The sequence below is a fragment of the Olea europaea genome, chromosome 14, assembly GCF_002742605.1.
Source record: "Olea europaea var. sylvestris chromosome 14, O_europaea_v1, whole genome shotgun sequence".
NCBI lineage: Eukaryota > Viridiplantae > Streptophyta > Magnoliopsida > Lamiales > Oleaceae > Olea > Olea europaea.
In genome coordinates, this window is record NC_036250.1 from 13096860 (window position 1) to 13120267 (window position 23408).

Consider the following 23408-nt stretch of genomic DNA (forward strand, 5'->3'; position numbering starts at 1 on the left):
AAAATTGAAAAAATGTCCGAGCAAGTAAAGTTTATTCGATGTAGATTTAAGCAAATATAAATCTTCTAATTTTTTTCAAAGTTCTTTAGCGGTTTTCAGCTTACCCACATTTCTTAAAACGACGTTAGACAAGTGTAAAATAATTGAGGTATAAGCAAGCTCATCGACTTCTTCTCTTTGTTGTGAAAAATCAGTTGAAAAATTACCTTCAATGGCCTTTTAAACTTTTTGTTGGACCAAAATACTCTTCATTTTTTGTTGCCAAATAGCAAAGTCACCCTTTCTATTAAAAATCCCCAAATCAAAGTTGTGAGTTGTCATCTTTACACAACAGTCAAAGAATGCACAAACCACAATCAAACCACACAAAGTAGTCATAAGGTCACGACAGTATACGCCGTTCTAGATTCCCAGGGTTTCATAAGACTCGTGGTCTTAGATCAAGGGAACGTTCGAACGGGTAAGGTCTAGGTATTCTAATGGAAATAACAACACAGTGGAATTTACGATGCAACAAAATAGATATATCCAATCAAACGAAATTTCCCGGCAATTTTAGCACAAAGCACGATATGCTAATTTATCCAAAGATAAGTACTCAATCACAAAAGAGCAAGTAATCCCAATTTCTAGCACAAGCAATGGTTGCCAAGAAATGACAACCCCCAACCTATTGTCACCCCCACACGGTGACGCGCTAATGCTGAAATTAACGGGTTAAGCAAATTTATCAGAGCGGACGTGTCTGAGTCCGTATAATCGAGAGAGATGCGAATCTACTGCTTTAGAGCCGCGATTTTGGCCTAAAGTAATTCAGTAAATATATGTCAATTTCAACCGTCGATCCCCTAGAGGCAAAATTATCCAACTTTTTCTGTGTAACCTGAAACAGAAAATGAACAATGTTAGTGCGTTCAGGGGATCGAAATGAGCAAACTGCCTAAAAGAAGTTCACCGAAAAAAATCGCAACACGCCACCGCCGGAGTCCGCCGCCGCCGCCACGCGCCCCACTGGAAGGAGCGCCTCTGCTTGCTAGTTTCAGGTGTGGGGCCAATTTCGTCGAAAAGTTTGTAGTTTGGCCAGAATTTGCGATTGCAGGTTCGGCTCCCTTTTGAAAAATGCAAACCCGCCGCCCTTTTGAGTCAATTTCTTGTTGGAGATGGTGACCTTGGCTCTGATACCAGTTGTAGGGTCAAATTCCAGCAATATATCTAAGTAAATCGGGCTCAGTTTCCACAATATGTCGACACCACCACCAGTTAAGACAACACCCAAAACCACCGCCTTTGTTCCCACCTCCGGTTCCTACAATATACTCACAAAGAGTTGGCCGAGATGAAGAACAATAGGTTGCCTTCAAGAAACCACAGAGGTTATATGAAGAGGAGAAGCCGAGAATCAAAATCATAGTGAGAGATGGATTATGCTTCATAGTGGAGGTGAAGAGAGGTCGAGAATATAAGCCAAGTGAGTGACCAAAAAATGGTAAGTTAGGTTAGGTTTATTTAGTGGACCAAACAAGGCTCAACTCAAAGTAAGGGGCTCCAAATTAATACCATAGCCCTCCGAGGAAGTGGGACAAATCATGAGCAACACTATTAATAATAGGTTGCTTAACGGTCCATAGGGATGTGGGTTGGGTTGTCTCGATAATTGCATCGACATATAAATCAATCATATGGTCAAAGCCGATTGATAATAGATAAAATCAGGGTTGCATCATAGCCCGGGGAGTCATTTGACAACAAATTGCCTAACAACGAACAATGCGAAGAATGATAAGAAAATAAAACAGAAGACTCAAACAAAAAGAAAATGGATATAACCTTGATTTTTGAAGCCTAAGTTTTGATACCAACTAATGTGAATCCATGTAGCAATAGTAGTTTCGAAACTCACAAAAGATTGAATTAACCCAAGAAATCAAAGTTTAGAGTTTGATCCAAAAACATTAAACCAAAGAACCACCACAATCGTCGACAATATGTTAACCCCATGGTCACAAGATTCAAGAATCTCACTCGAATGGTTTGTACACCACAAGAAATAATTATTGATAAGTTCATAAAATTAGTTCAATGAAGAACAGAAAATTGAAAGCAAAAATTGCACACAAAATAATCTCTCAATTTGAAGTATGATAAAATGTTGTTCTACAATAAAAATAATGAGTTCTTTTTATAAAGAACTCATAAAACCCTAGTCTACATGAATTAAAGTCTAAAGATTACTAATGTTACCAAAAATATAATTTCGCATCCCGAATTTATACTCTACGGTTGCATAGAACAAACGCTCACCCTCCATGTTGGTTTGGTAATAGGGTATGTTATTTAGGCTATGCAGTAGCATAGGTTTATTGTTGACTCTTTTTTTCATGTGCACAGTTTTTCAATGTTTTTGGATTGTACTTATGGGTGAAAATTCAACACCCGAGATGAAAGTTATACACATTTTCTTCCACGTTACTCTTTTTTTTCATATATCTTCAAAACTTGAATCCAACGCACCAAACTTGATCCCTCCTTCATGTCCAACATGTAATTTGTTATTTGGCTTGTTGAGCTCGAGCTCTTGACCTCCACATCTTAGACAACAATTCATTCTATGGCCATCTTGATCTTACCTTTGGTTCCTCTTCAAATTGAGCTTGATCTTTGTAAGTCTGTTACTTTCCTTGGATCACATCAGTTACACATCTCACGTTGAACCAAAGAATGTCTTTGAAGCACTAAATAATGAATCATGGATATTAGCCATGCAGAAAGAACTTGCTAAATTTGAGAAAAACAATGTTTTGGGGTTAGTGCGTAGATCAACAGGTGTAAATGTTATTGGGACAAAATTAATCTTCAAAAATAAATCAGATGAGCAAGGAAACAATGTTTGGAATAAAGGACAACTTGTAGCACAAGGATGCACCCAAATTGAAGTAGTAGATTTTGAAGAGATCTTTGCTTGAATCTATTAGGCTTCTATTGTCTATAGCCTACCAATTGGGATTCAAACTACTTTAGATAAATGTCAAAAGTGTATTCCTAAATGGGAATCTAAATGAAGAAGCCATTGTCAAATAGTCAAAAGAATTTATTAACCCATATCGACTAGAATATATGTTTAAACTTAAAATGGGGTTGTATGGGCTAAAATAAGCTCCAAAAGCTTGGTATGAAAGGCTTACCACATTTTTGCATAAAAAGGGATATACAAGAGGTGGAACAGATAAAGCATTATTCATTAGATACTTAAAGAGTGGTATAACTATGGCACAAATCTATGTTGATGATATTGTATTTAGGTCTATTCTGAAACAAAGTCCAGGGAGTTTGTCGATCTTATGCAAAGTGAATTTGAAATGTTTATAGTTGGCGAACTAAACTATTTCTTGGGTTTGCATGTTAAACATGTAAATTTTGGAATCTTCATCTTTCAGGCAAAGTATTTGAAGAACCTGGTCAATAAATTCGGCGTTGAAAGTCCCAAGTTAGTTAGGACTCCCATGGCAAAAATCTTTGAAACTCAGTAGCCATGACCAAGGCAAAGGAAGATGATAGACAGTCCACTACACCTGACTGCAAGCTACCCTCATATTGCGTTCAACATAAAAGTCTGTGTTCGATATCAAGCTAAACCAAATGAGTCTTACTTGGTGGTTGTTAAATGAATCATAATATACGTTAATAACACTTCTAATTTTGGTTTTAGTATGATAAAGACTCTAATTCTCATCTTGCAAGACATTTAGACGCTAATTGGGAGGAAAACATTGATGACAAAAAAAGCAAATATGGAGGATGCTTTTACATGGGAAACAATCTTATCTCTTGGCTAAGTAAGAAATAGAATTCTATCTCTTTATCTATAGCGAAAGATGAGTACATTATCGCTGGTAATCGTTCCACACAATTTTTTTGAATGAAGCAGATGTTAAGTGACTATGGTATTGAACAAGACTCTCTTACTATGTTATATGACAACATAAGTGATAAATATCTCTAGAAACCTTGTTCAACAGTCTAGAACTAAACACATTGATATACGACATCATTTCATTAGAGATTTAGTCGAAAGGAAAATAATCACTCTAGACTAAAAGGCAATTGGCTGATTTACTCACTAAGGCTTTGGATACGACTACGTTTGAGACTCTATGAAAAGCTGTGGGCATATGCATGATGCATTAATAATAATAAAAAATGTCACACGATGTGTATTCTATTTGGTTTGAAATTATTGAGATAAAACTGATGTTACCAATTAGTGTGATGTGCTCATTTCAACTTATGGTAAAGTATTGTTAGACAAGTACGCTATTAAAACAATGTGATAACAGTATAGTGACCACTTACTGACTAGGATTTCACCTTAAAGTGACGTATGTTTGAGTGTAGACCTATGGTTAGCATCTATGTCTCTCTGCATCGTAATATGATGCTGTGTAAATGGACAAGTTTATTGGAAGAGAGGGCTACCACTATAGACAAATGAAGCCGTCCTCGATAATGAACATAAAATCAAGAGATAAAAGCTACGGATATAATTGTGTGAAAGTCAATTTCATGAATTGGAAAGACTATGAAATTTTAAAAAAAAATGATAGAAAAATCATCACATGAGCATGCGAAAAAAAAAAAAACAATATTTTTTTCTATATAGATGCTCAAGTCTAGCACGCACATATTTTTATCTACACGGACAATTTCAGATGATGATTGGTTTGAAACAAACTGCTGCATGTTATCACTAAAGTGTTAGTTCTGGTTAGAAAAACTAATTATGTCGAAAGTGCCCTGTCATACACTCACGTCTCAATATGAGAGATTAATTAAATCATTTGTGAGCAAATATCTAGCTGAGAATTTCATGCTTTTTCTTGAGACTTTTAAATTGATTATGAAATTGATCAGATTGTGATATTTGTCCAAAAATATTGAAATTGATTTAGTTTCAATAAAGTTATCAAATTTATTTGACACGTGTGGGCTTATTCGTAGAATATCAATCAGCCGTATGGGGCGAGAAAAGTAAATCGTGTCTACATACATAAATAATAATAATAATTTTAAAAAAAATGATGGGGCAACAGTTACACCTAAAATGTGGAATGTGAGTGACATCTATTAACTAATTTTGAGCAGTTTCCATAAACTATATAACTTACATTTCCACGTTCCATTACGCAATTACCTCTATGCAATTATAAAAACTGGATTTCTTTCTTCCATAGATGCATTTAGGGCACATTGTTCACCTTCATTTTCTTCAAAATTTTACACTTGATCCTCTGGCTTGGTAGTATTTTTTTTTTTTTTTTTCATGTAAGCATGACAAAGAGGAAATTGCTAACTAGTGCAGTGGAGTAGTTTGGGAGAAAATCGATGAGGTGAAGTACGCGACAGCGTCGTCCTAGTGTTTCTTCAGTCCGAACCCAGACTAAACTTGTTAGACTAGATTTTGAGGAAAAAAAGACCATTGTGCCTCTTAATCAAGTCCCTGAAATGGCTGCTTTTGAAAACTCTGACGAGAGCACACCCTCACCATCTCCTACAACTATATTAGTCGGCCAGTGCAATTATCTGACAATAAAATTGACTCAACTAAAGAGAAAGGGACTGAAGAAGAAATAGACGCCTATCAAGGGTCTGAAGGTTCTGGAGACAACGGTGCAAACCCTATTAGTAGGAATACTGAACTTGACGTAGGACCGAAAGTTTTTTAGCGTAATGAACCTCCTACCGTTGAGGATAGTGAAAAATTCGAGTCTCATTTGTGCCATCTGATGAAAATCACTCGACAATGAAACTAATACTTTTACTTTTGCTTCACAATATCTCTTCACCAAGAGAAGGGCCACTTAAGCTGAAAAAGGTAAGCAGAAGTCTATGGAGACCTCTACTACTCCGACTGGCAAGTCAGCACCTCCTATTCCCGGTAGTGCATACAAGGTTTTATGAACACCCACTTTTGATCCATCTTGTTCAGGTTTAACACATTTACTAGTGGTCAAAACTCAGTGAATCCATTTAATTGCTGCTTTTTGATTTAGTATAATGGAAACCTATTTGTCACTTACACTGCCCATCATAAGGTTGTTCTAGAGGACTTTGTGAGGTTAGGATTGGACAAGATTATTAGATTTCATGAATTGGAGAAGCTATTGACATTTGAGAGAGCTTTCAGTAGAACAATTCTGAAAGAGTTTTTCTCAAACATTCCCAAGAATAGTAGCACAACTGGAAATCTGATGAGTGTATTTTACTCATGAGTTTATGCCATATTTAACTTGATTGTGAGCTAAATTTCAATTAACATTTATAGGATTGTTGTGCTGGTGAAAGACACAAAAAAATTCATCAAAAAAAATTTATTGGCATGGATTGAAAAGAAAGAAACGAAGATTGGTAAAAAAAAAAAAAAAAAAAAAAAAAGCGTAAGATCCAAAGTTTGGATACTAAAGTGTAAATATTCAAAAGTTGTGTCGGACCTCATGGAAAGATTTGAGAATACTAGGGATCAATTGGATGCAATTAGAAGTCAAAAAGAATGAAATATAATCAAAATATGGACATGATGTTGATTTTCAACCGCTTAAGTACGCTTTGGATTTTTAGCTCATGATTAAAACCTATTATTGACCTAGTAAACATTCGAAATGAGAAAAAGCTATTTTCAAGCAAAGTTGTATCTCTTTGAGTTATCTTTACAATCCAACTTGAATTGCCTCAATCGAACATTGGCATAGAAAGCTATGAAAAAATATTGGACGATATGCAGTGTTGAGTTCTATCCGAAAGTTGGCTCCATGGCGGCACTATCATGGCGCCGAGGCACCACCAAAACAAAGCCATGGTACCTCTCCTATGGTGTTGGGGCACCGCCTGGGTACATCTAGGACACGTTTTTAACCCGTTTTGAAATCCATAAAAAATCTACTTTTTGCACACACAAAGAAGCAACTATAAATACAATTTTTTAACACTTTTGAGGGATTTCACATATTGAAAGGAGGATAACACAACTTGAGAATTAGAGAGCAAATTCAAGAGGAAAAAAACAATTCAGGGGTTTGAAATCAAGATTTGGAGCTAGAAGAAGAATTTGGTGCAAATATTCATCCACTCGTCTACATCTAAATTGAAAACCCAATGATGGACTCCACTGTTGTTATTTATTTTTCTTCCTCTATTATGAATGACTAAAATTTTTGTTAGGATGAATAATGTAACTTATGGGGACCCTTTACATATTTTATTTAAGATTTTTGTTCTTTATTCTTTCATGTGTTGATTTTACTATGAGTTTAATGCATTAAATTACTTGATCACTAATTTGAAGATTTTGTGAATCCTTTACCAATTGAGAGATGAGTTTAGGATTTAGACTATAGTAAAATTTGATAAATTGGTATAACTTGTAGAGTTACATATACTAAGTATTGCGATCATAAATGAAATCCTAGAACCAAGATTTCATTTAAATAAAATTGATTCACACAGAGATATAGAATTGAATTAGTTAAATAGGCTCAATGATAATTCGAAAGGGATAAATTGAATACAATAGGAGAATTTGACCGAATATTACATTAGATATAAATCTTAATTTAAGATGTAAAGGTGATAGGTGAAATTGTTCTGCCATAATATTTGTTCATTATTTTAAGTTCTAAATCAATTTTTGTATGCATCCACTTATTTTCATGCATTTAGATTAAAAAATCACAACATACAAATTTTCATTTTATTTTATCAAATATTAGTAGAAAAATTAGATTAGGTGATAAAATATAGCTCTCGTGGGAACGACAATCCGAACTCATAGGTCCATTATATTACTTGTTTGATATCGTACACTTGTGACACTAAAAAGCAACAAAATCCATTTAGGTGTAGGACATATGTGACGGGGAGATTGTGACTTTTAGTCCATCCATGTAAAGGGTTTGGATGGGAATGGATGAGGTTGTTGTTAAGAATGATGATGATCTTACCACTGATGGTGTAGCCATGGAATTGACTGGGAAAGTATGGCCTACTAATTCTATCATCTTGTCTACTTCTAGGTTGATACTCAAGTACAAAATCCTATTTAAAATTCTCATTCACAATTTAAACCCTCTTATCAATCCTTTAGATTTATTCCAAGAGCGTGCTGTGATGCAATACAAATTGGGTACTATGGTCGAGTAGATTTGATTAAACTAATTTTTGACAGAATGGTCTATGAAGGACCCATGAGGACAGAGCAATACAGACTCCCACATCTGAGTCTCATTCATCACTTTCTATCTAATTTGGGGATACCTACGTAACCATTGACAAATACTCTAACCCCATTCCAGCTCTAGTGGTCCATAAATTGGGTAATGTGGATAGTGTTCCTACTCCTACACCTAGGATTCTAAAGCATATGCTACCACAGGATCATCTGAGAGGCTAGAACTATTGGAGAACATTCTGTGGGTTGTTAAGAATCAAGTGGGCACCATTTTCTTGAAGGTTCATAAAATAGCTGATGAGCTCCACTCTGTTTGTAGGATTGTAAAAACCTTAGCCTACTTTGAGGATGAACGTATCCAAACTGCTTGGTACAAAAGTACTCCTGGTTCCTCTGTGTATGTGCCTGTCTATGGTGACTTTGTTGAGCCAGCAAGGGTAAGTGCCACTGTCGACGTGTCTGTCAGTCCAAAACTAGTTGTTCCTTCGGTAAAAAATCAGGATGCTCCCTCCACAGTTCTCCCCACTGATGTTCCGGTTATACATTCCCCAGTTCAATGATGATTTGGATTCTTCCCTCCTATCTTTCCTCTTGCACTAACTATTTGTGGGGTGTATAATCTAGTACTAACTACTTACCTATACTTGTTAGATGACTATATAACTATTTTTTCTTTATGAAGGTCACAATTCTCTTTAGTTTCAAAAAGGAAAGGGTAGAAGTTTTTGTTTATGTCTATTTGAACACTTTTTTATTTATTGTTGAATTCATAAAGTTAAAAGTAGTTATGCTGTGTGTACTTGGGAAAACTAACAGAAAGGGAGTTCATATGCATGTTTTCCTTCACACATACTCGTAGCATGACATTAAAAATCTAAACTAAGGATTTCAAAATTAAGCTGTGTCAAATGGGGGGATTGTAAATAAAATATATAGTATATTTTCTCTTATCTTTTATTTATTGGTTTACTTACATTAGAATGAATTTTAATGTCCAAACATGTTCAAAAACAAACCATATGCAGCAGTCAAGTCTGTGGACAGGTAAGCCAGTCGGTCAGAACGGATTGGGAGATCTACAAAATTCTACCTGTGATTTTCTTAGGGTTTCTAAAACCTAAATAAGGTGCAGCTCTTACTTATCTTAAAAGCAGCATATTCAGAAATATTTATTTATCATCTTGGACAAAGTTGAATGGCCAAATAATTTAAAAATGGAAAGATTATATTGGATTGTCTTTCCTTACTTCAACTTTGAATCATATCAAGCATATCTTATGTGATTCTTATCGTGCCTAATGTTATTATTTCAATAAGAGAAGTTCGAGCCCTGTAAAAATCTTTATATAAGTAAAGAGGGACATTAAGGATCGAACAAGCTTTAAGAAAGAAGTTTTGTATACTCTACGAACCTATAGCTTGATGTTCAGAAGCATTCTGACCTAATTTAGCAATTTTTAACTGATTGAAGATTTAGCTCAGCACTTAAAAGCAAAACTCGTGTTCTGCAATCATATTCGAAGAGAACATACCTTAGCATGAGTGATATAATTCTGTTCATGGATCAAACCACTTAGCCTGAGTTAAGATTGGTGAATCTTAATCCAATTGGTGGTTGGGGCCTAATACAATAGTGAACTTGCGATAAAGTCAAGACCAGAGGGTTTGATTCCACTTCTGGAACAAGTGAATAAGAAAAGAAGAAAGTTATTCTTTATTTTCTTTTGATTGTTTTAGTTGATTTTGCAAAATCACTAAACCAATCTATTATGTTTTTTCAACTTGATTAATGGATTAGTTCTTCGCAACATGTTTGTGTTCTTCCTTATTTAATTTTGCAATAGATTGTTATCTGCAAGACTTAAATTTTTAGAGTCACTTCAATCATAACTATATTGGAATTTCTGACTGCCATGCGTATTTTTGGCAGCAATGTAAAATTGAGACAATTTGGTAAAATTAACTAGGTTTAGGTATTTACAAAAAATAAGACTAAGTACTCTATTTGTTATTGTATTATCGGGAAGAAAGGGATATGCAAAAAAAATGTAAAGAAGAATAATTTTCTAAAATGATAGATAGGTCACTTCGACTTTTTGATGATGTGTTAAAAAAAAAAAAAAAAAAAAGAGAGAGAGAGAGAATAGAAATGAGAATTTCATAAATTGTGTACTTTATTGAAAATCAAAATCCTATATTTATAGGGAAGAATTTGGACAACAAAACATAAAATAATTGTCAAACAAAGTTGATGAAGAACGGAAATAAAACCAGCAACAAGAAATCGCTAAAATGGAAGGTTTGAACACGATTATGAATTGCTGTCCTCAAACGATATTTGTCAAAATCTGGGTAAGTGTTTGAAGGCTTTATGGAAAATAGTTTATAGAAGTAAAAAAAATATTAAACCAAGTGCGAATCAAGCAAACAAAACTTGGAAAATGAACTAAAGAAAAAAATTATAAAAAACTTGGTTTGATCTTAGATTTTGAATGTGATGGAATCAATTTAATATTTGTGATATGTTTTCAACCATAAAAACTACTCATATATATAGAATTACAATCGCCATGCACGAAAATGTGTAAAAATTAAGCCAAAATGGCGTAAAACCTTCTCAAAATCACACCAGAATTCAAAACCTCAACAGACAAATTTTTATTCGGGCGGCCGCCCAGTACCAATCGGGCCCCAACCCAGTTTAATAAAATGACCACTTTAATTGCAACACAAGATTGGGAGATTGCCTGGTTTTAAAGCCCATGCCATTTTTCGACCATCATTGTTTTTGGTTCTTGTTTTGTTTTTACTTTTTTTTTATTATTGTTAACCATTTCCATTACTTCCAAAGTCACTTCTCATTGCTAATTGAATAATATCCTATAATCTCCCACTTGTTCAGATATAAAATGAGTAGAGGTGAACGCAGTTTGATTTGGACGATTTGTTTTATATTTTCAACTCAAACCATTTCATGAGGTTTGAAATTTTTCCAAACCATAAATTGTAGTTTGGCTCGATTTCAATCCATGGTTTACCTATCGACATTATAGTAATATATATAAGTTTAAACGAGAATTAATAATGCTAAATGTTAAATTACATTATGAATATATTATTTTCAAAGTTGGTTGCTAAAAGATATTAAAAGAACAAATTACATCTTTCTTCATTTTTATTTCCCTTTCTTGTTTGCCTTTCATATTGTCACATAGCGGTTGAAAAAGGTAGAATCACATTCTATTATTAAAGTTTAGTTAAAACTCCTTTTATCTTGTTAGTGATATTAAATAAGGATTGAACATGATATAATTAGATGTATAAAGATTGATAGAGTTCAACTTATTAGGAATTGACTAGTTTCATTCTCTAACTACTTTATGAAAGTAAAAGGTAGCAGTGCGAGTTAGGAACTTTTCACACTATCAATATGCTCAATCCTTCATTCTTTTCAAACTACCACAAGTTCATTAATTATCTAGGCACAAAATAGTCATTTTTCTATCTAAACCATAACTAACAAGTGTATAATAAGTTCAAAAATAACAAATAAAATAAAGAACAATGGAAAATTTGTCTAAATAAGAATCTGAGACTTACCGAGAGAAAGAGGTAATTCAGGTAGAAATTAGCAGACTAATAGGCAAAAGGTGACAGGCGATTCATTTTGCAGTGGCAGATAAGCGTCAAATATTTGGGAAATGAGAGTTTATGTTAGGCTTCTAAAGCTTTGGATGTGATTTGTCGCCGTAATTTTGTTGAATTATGATTTGGATTGTTCAAAATATATGTTTTTTTTTTCATTTCATATGATTTGGGAATAATTTTAGTTTAGTTTCAATATCGGGTGGGAACATATGCTGTGATGAGCCAATAATGATGAACCTAATTTACTTTCTATAATTATTTCAATGGGCTGATTGTAATTTATATTGCTAAATTGAAAATTTTTCTGAAAAAGTGAATACTATAAAATTTATAAGTTAATAAAATTAATGTTTTAGTTAAAAAACTTAAAACATTTTGGTTCGATTTTGTACAGTTCTTGAAAAGTAAAACCTAAACCAAATCATTTTGAAATGGTTTGGTTCGATTTGAGGAAAAAATCGCGGGTCCAGATGAACCTGAACCAACAGTTTCGAAATCAATGGTTTTGGTAATCGCAATTTTTTGTGCAATCCCAAAAAATGAGGACAAACTCTAGTTTAACAACACTTATGCATAAAGTATGGATATCTTTCGATATAAATCCAACCTTAGTATAAAACTCACAAAGTAATTTGAAGTCCTAGTTAGCATGAAAGCTTTGAACCTATTATCCCTTATGATAATATCAGTGAAATCATACACACAAATATCAAGTATTCCAAGTTCCACATGATCTCGTTTAGTACTTTTATGGCATTGTGCTTCTCATATTCATAAACTTTTTAGAGAGAAACTCTAACTCACTATTAAAGTAGCATTACATCGAAGTTTACATAGGTAAAGTTCTTGTATTATCTTTGTCACTTTAAGAGATACTTAATCCAATGAACTGAACGTTATTAAGAGTTATAGAAACTTAACCCTCATATTTGTGACAACCAGTACTTGTAGCCTAGGATAGTTTTAAAAGAAAAATTAAGTGCTAAATCTATCTACTTATCGAAAGATTTATTGTTAACATTTGAACCCTGAAGTATACTTGTTAGTATAGTCGGTAGAGTTACCGTCATTGGTGAATTTGAAAATTTCAAGTGGATGAATAAAAATCTTGAGAAAGTTTTTCATTTGTCTATAATGATAGACAATCCCATCTATATTATAGAAAATATTCTATCGAATTCGAACCTGAACTCTATTTACATTAGGATTCATTATTTTTATATCATCGGTGCTTCGTATTTTTTATTTCAGCCTGACACTGAGATGTGGGTCATCCAAGGCACATTAGTATGACGTACTCCTCCTGTTCGAACCGGGGTTTGAAACCAAACCTCTCCCGAAACAAAAGGATCAAAACTTTCCACGCCCCACGCCAGATTTACAGGTTGTACTTTTCCCGTTAGTCAATAGATAGGTTAAAGATATGTGAAAATGACGTAAAATATTACTAAAAATAGAAAAAAGAAGAAGAATATGCTTTTTTTCTATTAACTGGTCAAACTCGGTAAAAATATGGCTAATTTGAATTGAATTTTAATTATGGAGTTTTAACCCATCCTACTCGTTATTGTTTGCACTAATTCCCTTGTGAGTGGTTCAGTGAACAGATCAGCCAAATTCATTTGACTTTACATTAGTAAATGAAATCATTCTATCTTTGATTAATTTCATCACATAGTCATGTCTTAGACTTGCCATTATACACTTCATTGCATGCTTTACATAAAGTAGCTTAACTATCACACACAAGATATATATATGAAAGAATTATTCTTTTTTCCCAATGGAATTTCATACATGAAATACATAAACCTTTCAGATTCTTTTCTTGTTTCAGTCAATGTCATAAATTTTGATTCCATAATTGAGTGAGTAATACATGTTTGTTTGATTACCAAGAGATCGCACATCCTTAAAGGGTAAATACCCAAACTGAGGTTGACTTGTTCTCATCAACACTAGATATCCAACTAACATCAGCAAATCCTCCTAATATTATCGAAAACTTAGAATATTGGAGACCAAGATCCTTGGTTTTCTTCGGATAACTAAGAACCTTCCCAATAGCCTTCCAATGTTCTTTACTTGGATTACTAGTAAACTGACTAAGTTTACTAATTGCAAATATTGTGTCGGGTTTTGGTACATTGTTAAGTGTAGTTTTTACACTTATTTGAGATTATAAATAATGATATTTTTTTATTCTTTGAACGGATTAGTAGCTAATTTGTTATTTATTACTTTTATTAGGAAAAGTCCATGTTTTAAAGAAAAATTGGAAAAAAGAACGGAAAATGGATAAAATGAAACAAATCCAAAGTATGGGGAACAAAGTGTAAATATCTAATGGTTGATTTGGACCAAAAAAGATACTTTGAAGATTGATAGAAGTCATTTGAATGTAAATTGGAATCAAAAAGGAAAGGGATATGATCAAAATATTACCATAAATCAACTTCCAATCATATAAGATATATTTCAGATTTTTGGTCAACTTGAGACCCATTTTTCGGATGGAGAACATTTGAATTGAAAAAATTTTATATGTAGAAGAATTGTAACTCTTTGAATTATCTTTCCAAAGCACTTTAAATAACTTGAATTGGACATCAAAGGAGAAAGTTATGACCAAAATACTTCAAGCTATACAAAGACAAAATCATGCGCGTGCAAATGCAACTTTCCTTATTTGATTCAAACTCTTTTTGGAGGCAATTTGGATGTGAATTTTGATCTAATTTCATCATATAAATACAAGATATGGACAACAATGAAAGGGTCTCTTTCTTGCCTCTTCATACACAATAGTTTTAATAACTTTATCAAGAACAATGGCCCAATTACTATATTTTAAGAGAGGAGATCAAGCATAGCAAAGAATTGAAGTTCAATTACATCAAGATTTTGAAGAGTTCAACTTGGAACTTGAAGATCAACATCTTATGTATTCTTTCATGATCCGAGTGATATTTTTCTATTATTATTTTTGTAATTTATATATTAATATACTAGACAAGTTTTTCATTGTATTGGATGAATGATGAACCCTATTGTTTGTTTATTTTAATTCAAGATAATTAATTTAGTATTTTATGATTTTTTTTTTCTTGATTGGTTTTGAATTCCCATTGAACTATTTAATTTTTTGATCACCAATTAGATAGTAAGTTGCTTGTTGTAGTGCAGGAATACTCACAATAAGTCTAGAATGTAGTAAAATCAACACATGAACAATAAGTATTAGGAATAATAATTATGGCATGTGCAATCATGTGTGATGAATTATGTGAATCAATACATGATTTTCTTACGAATTCGGACTAGGAATATGATAGAATCGTGTTAAACATAGGTTTAATATATCTTTGGAAAGAATATTGAATAAAAATAGATTAGCTATTGTCTTGAATGAATGAATTTACTAAATATGAATTAAGATTTGAATTTAATGGCAATATAAGAATTCACGATTCCAATACAAACATCCATATATTAAATAAATATTTTATTTGTTTTTAAAAAAATTTTTTTTTTTTTTTTTTTTTTTTTTTTTAGTTTAGGATTAGTATAAAACACATAAAAAAAACTACTCTTTAGATTCTATATTACTTCAAATTTAATAAAAGCTACTGAACTAGATATTGGACCTTGTTCTTTATGGGAAAGATACTCTTAACTCACAAATCTTATTACTTGTACAACGATCTCGTACGCATGCGGATTTTCTACGAACAAGTTTTTGGCGCCGCTATTGGGGAATAACGGATATAACTTTAGTTTAGTAGTTTATATTAGATTCGATTTTTTTCACTTTTTTTTTTGTTGATTTTGGCTATCCACCCTGATCTCTCGTATTTGGTATTCTCTCAGTAGTGTATGTAAGATTCTGATGCTGGTATAGTAGATTTATTTTTACAATAATTAATCTCAACATGGACGATGAAGAAGAAGATATATATTGTGAGTTCTGCTATGGGATGCATTATACTGGCTACTGTTTGTATACATGCATTGGCCCAGGAAGGCTCAAGCTCCTGTGATTTCAACAATATTTGCGATGTCGAAGATTAGCATTTGACAATGCTAATGAAGACTACATGCCTGTGGGCGAATGTGTCCCGTCAGACAAGCTTGTAGGAGTTGGTCCTTCCATGTTGAACAAAGAGGTACTTGCAAAATACTAAACTGATCTTACCAAGTTAGATGAAAACAAAATGTGAGTGGGAGATGGCATATACTGGATGAAATTTAAAAGGTGGGGTATAATCCACTCGAGACGTTTGAGCAAAAAGAATTTCCATTGCTCGTGGATTTAAATTGTGCACCAACCATTCAATCTGAGAAGAATTCAATTATGGAAGACAAGCAAAAAGACGATGAAAGATCAGTTACAAACGAACAAAGTGAAGAAGATGCAATTAATGAAGAAGAAATTAACATACATTCTTTTGACTTCATTGATTGTCCAACCATTGAATTTGTAATCAAGCAGGAAGAAGAGGAATAAATATGCCTAGTTGATTTTGAATCGGATAAAATAAACAAGTCAGATCACGTTAGAGGAGGCAATGTCAAAATTAATAGGACCAACGAAGAGTAGAGCAAAGTCGAAAGAAGCAAAATGAGCAAGGCATCAAAAGCACTATTCAAAATTCCATAATACTAATTGTCGAAGTCAAGCTAAAGACTATAAATGAGGGCTTATTGGGAGGCAACCCAGTCTTTCTATCAATTCTATTTATTTTGCTTTCGGGTTCTAGAATAATTTAGTTTAGCTTTACAGTTTTAATTGGAGAATTATCATCCATATCCCATTTTTCATTAGGTTACTTGTTGGTTTATTGATGTTTGAGCCACGTAACATTTGTTCCAGATCTTTTGTGCCTTAATGGTTTATTTATCCGCATTGTACAGGAACATAACATCGTGAAAACACTTGAACCAACCATTACCAAGAAAACAACGAGAGACATTGGAAAGTTAGCCATTGAATTTTATGCCATATCAGGGGAGTCTTTCCTTCCTTTTCTTCCCCACTCCTTATATGCAGACATGGGATTTAAGACATTGAGGACAATGTCTAATTTATGTTTGGGGGTGAAAAACATGAGTTTTCATTTGTTTTTGTGTGTGTTTTATTATTTTAAATATTAAAAAAATATAAAAAGATAAAAAAATGAAAATTTTCAAAAATATATTCTTTTTTTGTGCTTGTATGAGTTAGTTAGGCTAACAGGTAATAATGTATATATTGAATTACGAATTGATCTATGAATGGTGAATATATTGCATGCTTAAGTTAATTTTTGCTTTTCCATGTGAAATCGATATATATTGAGCACGTGAATTAAGTTAAGTATTGTGTAAAAATGAGTTGATTTCATAATTAGATATGTTGAAATAGTGGAACATAGATGGTAAATCCAAAACGACTATATTTTACATCTTTAGACCAAATTTAGAATAATTTGGGGAATTTCACAGTTGTAGGAAAATTTTGAGATAAATGGGGATTCCATGTGTGTCATTAAAAAAATAATAATAATAAAAAAACTTGTGTGGATTGTCTAAATCAATATGATTAAATTGGCTGAAAGTTTCAAGTTAAAAGTTGGTTTACTTGAATAAATGTTTAATGAGGGGTATTGCACTAATCAAGATATAAAAAAATAAGAAAAATATTTTATTTGAAAATTTCTCTTCGTAACCTTTATGATTCGAGTTATTAAGCCTGTAAGGGTGTTACAACTTGTTGCTCTAAAGTAAACTGACTCGGGAGTCATAGGCCTAGAGCTTGCTAAGGAGGTCATTTAGAAAGTTTAAGGGAGAGAATGCTACAAATAAATAAAAAAGTGTTGAAATAAAAAGTGAGAAATAAAATAGAAAAACCAAGTGCGTGAAACAAAAGATGCACTGAATGCCTTAATCAAGTCCCAAACACTTATTTAAGAAAATTGACTTTTGATGAGGGATTATTAGCCTAGTTGAATTCTGAAAATTGAAGCAATCAAATTATGGAGAATCCTTGTTTATTGATATATTGACCTGCAATTAGTGAGATTTACCTAAATTAGAAATGTAAGGATAGTATTAAAATTCAACATTAAGTCACACACTAGAAAACGGTGAGAAGAATAAGTTTGGGGGTGTGTGAGTCTTACGAGTGATGAAAGGACATATTTGACCATGAATCCATGATGCTATGCTTAATTCTTCACACACACGTGTGAATTTTACATTGAAAAAGTAGATTTTAATTTCTATATTATGATTTTGAAGTTGTGCATAGATTTGATTTTATGATTTCAATCCTAAGATAAAAGGTAGGGTTAGCTAGCTAAATATTTTTGCATTTTTTGATTGACTGGCCACCAATTAGGTAATTAGCACTGTGTGTTTGTGTGTTTGCTGGGTTTTAATTTTGTTTGAGGACAAACAAAGATTAAAGTTTGGAAGTTTGATAAGTGTAGTTTTTACACTTATTTGGGATCCTAAATGATGATATTTTGTTATTCGTTGAATGGATTAGTATCTAATTTGTTATTTATTGCTTTTATTAGAAAAAGTTCATATTTCAAAGAAAATTTGGAAAAAAGAATGGAAAATGGCTAAAATGAAACAAATCTAAAGTATGGGGACCAAAGTGTAAATATCTAATGGTTGATTTGGACCACAAAAGATACTTTGAAGATTGATAGGAGTCAGTTGAATGCATATTGGAGTCAAAAAGGAAAGGGATATGATCAGAATATTACCATAAATCAACTTTCAATCATATAAAATATCTTTCAGATTTTTGGTCAACTTGAGGCCCATTTTTCGGACAGAGAACGTCTGAATTGGAAAAATTGTACTTTTAGAAGAATTGTAGCTATTCGAATTAATTTTCCAAACCTTTTTGAATCACCTGAATCGAATACCAGAAGAGAAAGTTATGACCAAAATACTGAATGTTGTACAAAGACAAAATCATGCGCGCGCGAAGGCAACTTTTCTTATTTGATTCAAACTATTTTGGAAGGCAATTTGAATGTGAATTTGGACCTAATTTCATCATATAAATACAAGATATGGGTAGCAATGAAATGGTCTCTCTCTTGCCTCTTCATACGTAATAGTTTCATCAAATTGATCAAGAACAAGAGGCAATTTCTATATTTTGAAAGAGGAGATCAAGCCATAGCAAATAATTGAAGTTCAATTACATCAAGATTTTGAAGAATTCAACTTGGGACTTGAAGATCAACATCTTTTGTATCTTTCATGATACGGGTGATATTTTTCTATTATTCTTCTTGTAATTTATATATAAATATACTAGGCTAGTTTTTCATTGTATTGGATAAATGATGAACCCTATAATTTGTTTATTTTAATTCAAGACAATTAATTTAGTATTTCTTGATTTTTTTTCTTGATTGGTTTTGCATTCCCATTGAACTACTTAATTGTTTGATCACCAATTAGATAGTAACTTGCTTATTGTAGTGTAGAAATACTTACAATAAGTCTAGAACACAGTAAAATCAATACATGGACAATAGGTATTAGGAATAATATTTATGATATATGCAATCATGTATGATAAATTCTGTGAATCAATACATATTTTTCATATGAATTCGGACTAAGAATATGATCGATCGTGTTAAATATAGGTTTAATATATCTTAGGAAAGAATATTGAATAAAAGTGGATTATCAATTATCTTGCATACATGAATCTAATAAATATGAATTAAGAGTTGAATTTAATGGCAATATGAGAATTCACGATTCTAATACAAACATTCATATATTAGATAAATATTTTATTATTATTTTTTTTTTTAAGTTTAAGATTAGTATAGAACACATAAAAAAAACTACTCTTTAGATTCTATATTACTTCAAATTTAATAAAAACTATTGAGCTAGATATTAGACTTTATTCCTTGTGGGAACGATACTTTTAACTCATAAATCTTCTTACTTGTACAACGATTCTGTACACTTGTGGGTTTTCTACGAACATACATTGCACAGCATACATTAGACTCTCGATAGCACTTGCATTCTCAAATTGTGTTATAGCTCTTACATCATTCTTTATAAGTTTCAAATTCGGATCAAATGGAGTATAGTCTCTTTAATATTTAAGTGTTTGAACTTACTTATCACATTTTCAACATAATGTGATTGGCTTAACATATAACCCTCACTAGTCTTGGTGACTTTGATATCTAGTATGGTATCCACTTGACCAAAAATTTTCATTTTAAATGTGGAAGATAGAAATCTCTTTTTTTCTTTCATACCTTGTATTTGATTGCTCACAATCAAAATGTCATCCTCGCATAAACAAATGAGCACAACATGATTATCATAGACTTTTGAATACCAACATTTATCAACATTATTATGGTTAAATCCAAAAGACATTATTGCAAAATCAAACTTTTCATTCTATTTCTTTGGTGCTTGTCTTAATCCATATAAGGGTTTTATTAGCTTGCATACTTTATCCTCATTTCCAGGTAGAACAAATCCTTCCGGTTGTTCATATAGACCTCCTTATCAAGATCCCCATTTAAAAACGTCGTTTTAACATCCATTTAATTTATATACAAATTAGAGATTGAAGATAAAGCTAATATAATCCTAATTGATGTTATTCGTGAATCTGTTGGTTACGTGTCAAAGTAATATGTTCCTTCTTTTCGTTGATATCCTTTAGCAACTAATTTAGTTTAGAAGGTATTAAAGAGTACCATCCATATTGTACTTGCTTCTAAACCCATTTACAGCCTATAGGTTTTTGATCCGTGAGGTAAATTGACTAATTTTCAAGTGTTGTTTGACATTATTGAATCAATTTTATCATTTACAGCATCCTTCCAAATGGTGCTATCTTTAGATTACATTGCTTTTTGATAAGTTTTAGGATTGATTTCCACTTGAAGAGCATACAGGTAGTTCTGATGACACTTTTTTGATTTTCCTCAACTAAATAGAAAGAAATAAGTTGAGAGTCTAATTCATTCAATCCTAACACTTTCTCCTTTCGAGCCATTTTGCTTCTATGAAGTTCATTAGTTTCAACATCTTCAAAAGGTGTATCTACTTATGATCTTGTAGAGCTAGAGATCCGTAAGGGCTTATAGTTTAATTCGTTGAAATGTACCGCTCATAACGGTGATCTCCACTTAAGATTTCGTTGGAGAATTATTATTTGAAGATAACATATTTTCAAAGAACTCTACTTTGCAGTATTTAATAATAACATTGGTTTCCAAGTTTAATAAACGATATGCCTCATTATTTTGGGCATATCTTACAAAATTGTATTTGACTCCGTGTTCTTACTATAAGTAAGACACCTCCACACTTTGAAATAACTAATGTTTGATTTTCTCCCTTTTCATAATTCATATGAAAAAACCTTAAATTTTTAAAATGAATTCTATTAACAATATGACACATATTTAATAAAGTTTTACCCCATAAGTTAGATAGCAACTTAGCATTTAATGACAAAGCATTTATCATTTTAACTAGTATCCTATTCTTTCTCTTAGCCAAACCATTTTGTTCGGGTGTTCTACGTACACTACATTAATGTATTATGCCATGTTGTTTACAAAAAAGAATAAAATCACTAGAGAAATATTCAACTAGCCTATCTCTTCTAAGAATTTTAATTTTTCTATTTAATCGATTTTTTACTTCAACTTTGTATATCTTAAACATATTAAAGGCTTCATACTTATATTTCATCAAGTAGATATAGCAAAACTTAGAATAATCATCTATGAATGTTATGAAGTATCTATTACCTCCTCTATTAACATTCCATTTAATTCATTCGATTTCCTTCAACGCTATGAAAAAGTTTTTTTAATCATTTTAGACTTAATACATAATTCATATTTATTAGATTCTATATTTTCAAATGAAATCATTCCTGTTTTAATCATTCTTTTAAAGTAGAAAAGCCAACATGTCATAATTTATCATGCCATAAAGAAATAGACTCAACAACATTATTTTAATTGTAATTTTATTGATATTATGGTCAATAGCACAAGTTTGACAACTCCATCACTAGAATAGCCTTTTTTCCAACAAATACATCATTCCGAGAAAGTATAAATTTGCGCGACTCATATATAGACTTCATTCCAGATTTTCCCAACAAATCACCACTTACAAGGTTTCTATTCATAAATGGTACTAATATGTTTATTAACGTGATCTTTTTACCGGATGTAAATTGTAATTCTATGTTCTCTTTGCCAACAACCTTTGATTGAACTTCATACCCCTTTGGATGTATTTGTCATTCACTTCTTGATAAATTTTGTAAAGGGATCTATCATAACACACATGTATCGTGGCACAAGTATCATACTACCATCTTTGAACTTTTCTTTATGACCAAATTTACAATTCTCATGGTAACAATGTTATTGTCTATGGAGTTCACTTTACCTTCTTGCATTGGTTGTTTGCAATGTCTACAATCTCGAGCATAATGTTTGAGTTTGCCACACACATAACAAGAAGTTTTGAATATTTTCTTGTTCTTGTTATCTTTGATGAGATTTATAGATTTTCTCTTCTTGGAATCCTTGTTATATTTGTTTAGTTGATCCACGCATAGGCTTTGGAAGTGTTCTCATGAGAATGTTCATTTTCCTTGACTCTTCCTCAATTTGAAGATTCTACGAATTGTGAAGGATTTTCTTCCTATAACCTTTCCATGAAGATGGCAATTTCACAATATTGCACCAACTTGGAAAGTTTGGGAATGTCTATCTTCATGGCCTTCATTTTATTAACAATGATTTGCAACTTCTGGACTTGTCCTAACAAAGGCAAGTTATCCAAAAACTTGACATCAAAATACTTAGAAATAAGAAACTTTTTGGTACCTTCGTCCTCGATCTTATATTTTGTTTTCAACTATTCTTATATCTCCTTTGTCAATATGTTATCCTTGTAGAGACCATAGAGGCGATTAGAGAGAGCTTTCAGAATGTGTCATCTACATATCATTTCATCTTCTTCTCTCTTCTTCCTTTCCACCCTCGTTTCATCGATTGTTATTTGGGGTTGGTTCCAACAATGTCGCTAAGTCTGGATTCAAGATATAAAAGATCTTAAGGTTGTTAGAAGAAGTTTTATCTTGTAAAGTTCGACCCATCAAATTTGTCAAGCCTTACAAAGTCTTTATTCATTATCTTTATCATAGCCATGATTGTCTCGTTCTCCGTGTTGAAACTATTATTTGAGATTGTTGAATAAAACTGAACAACAACGAAACTAAAACCAGCAAAAAAAAGCCAAAGCGGAAGGTTTGAACGAGATTATGAGTCGATGTCCTCAAACGATATTTGTCGCCACCAGGATAAGTGCTTGAAGGCTTTATGAGAAATAGTTTGTAAAAGTAAACAAACCTTAATCGAAGTTTAAATTAGGAAAACAAAACTTGGAAAAAGAGCTAATGAACAAAATTATAAAAAATTGATTTGATCTTAGATTTTGAATGTAATGGAATCAA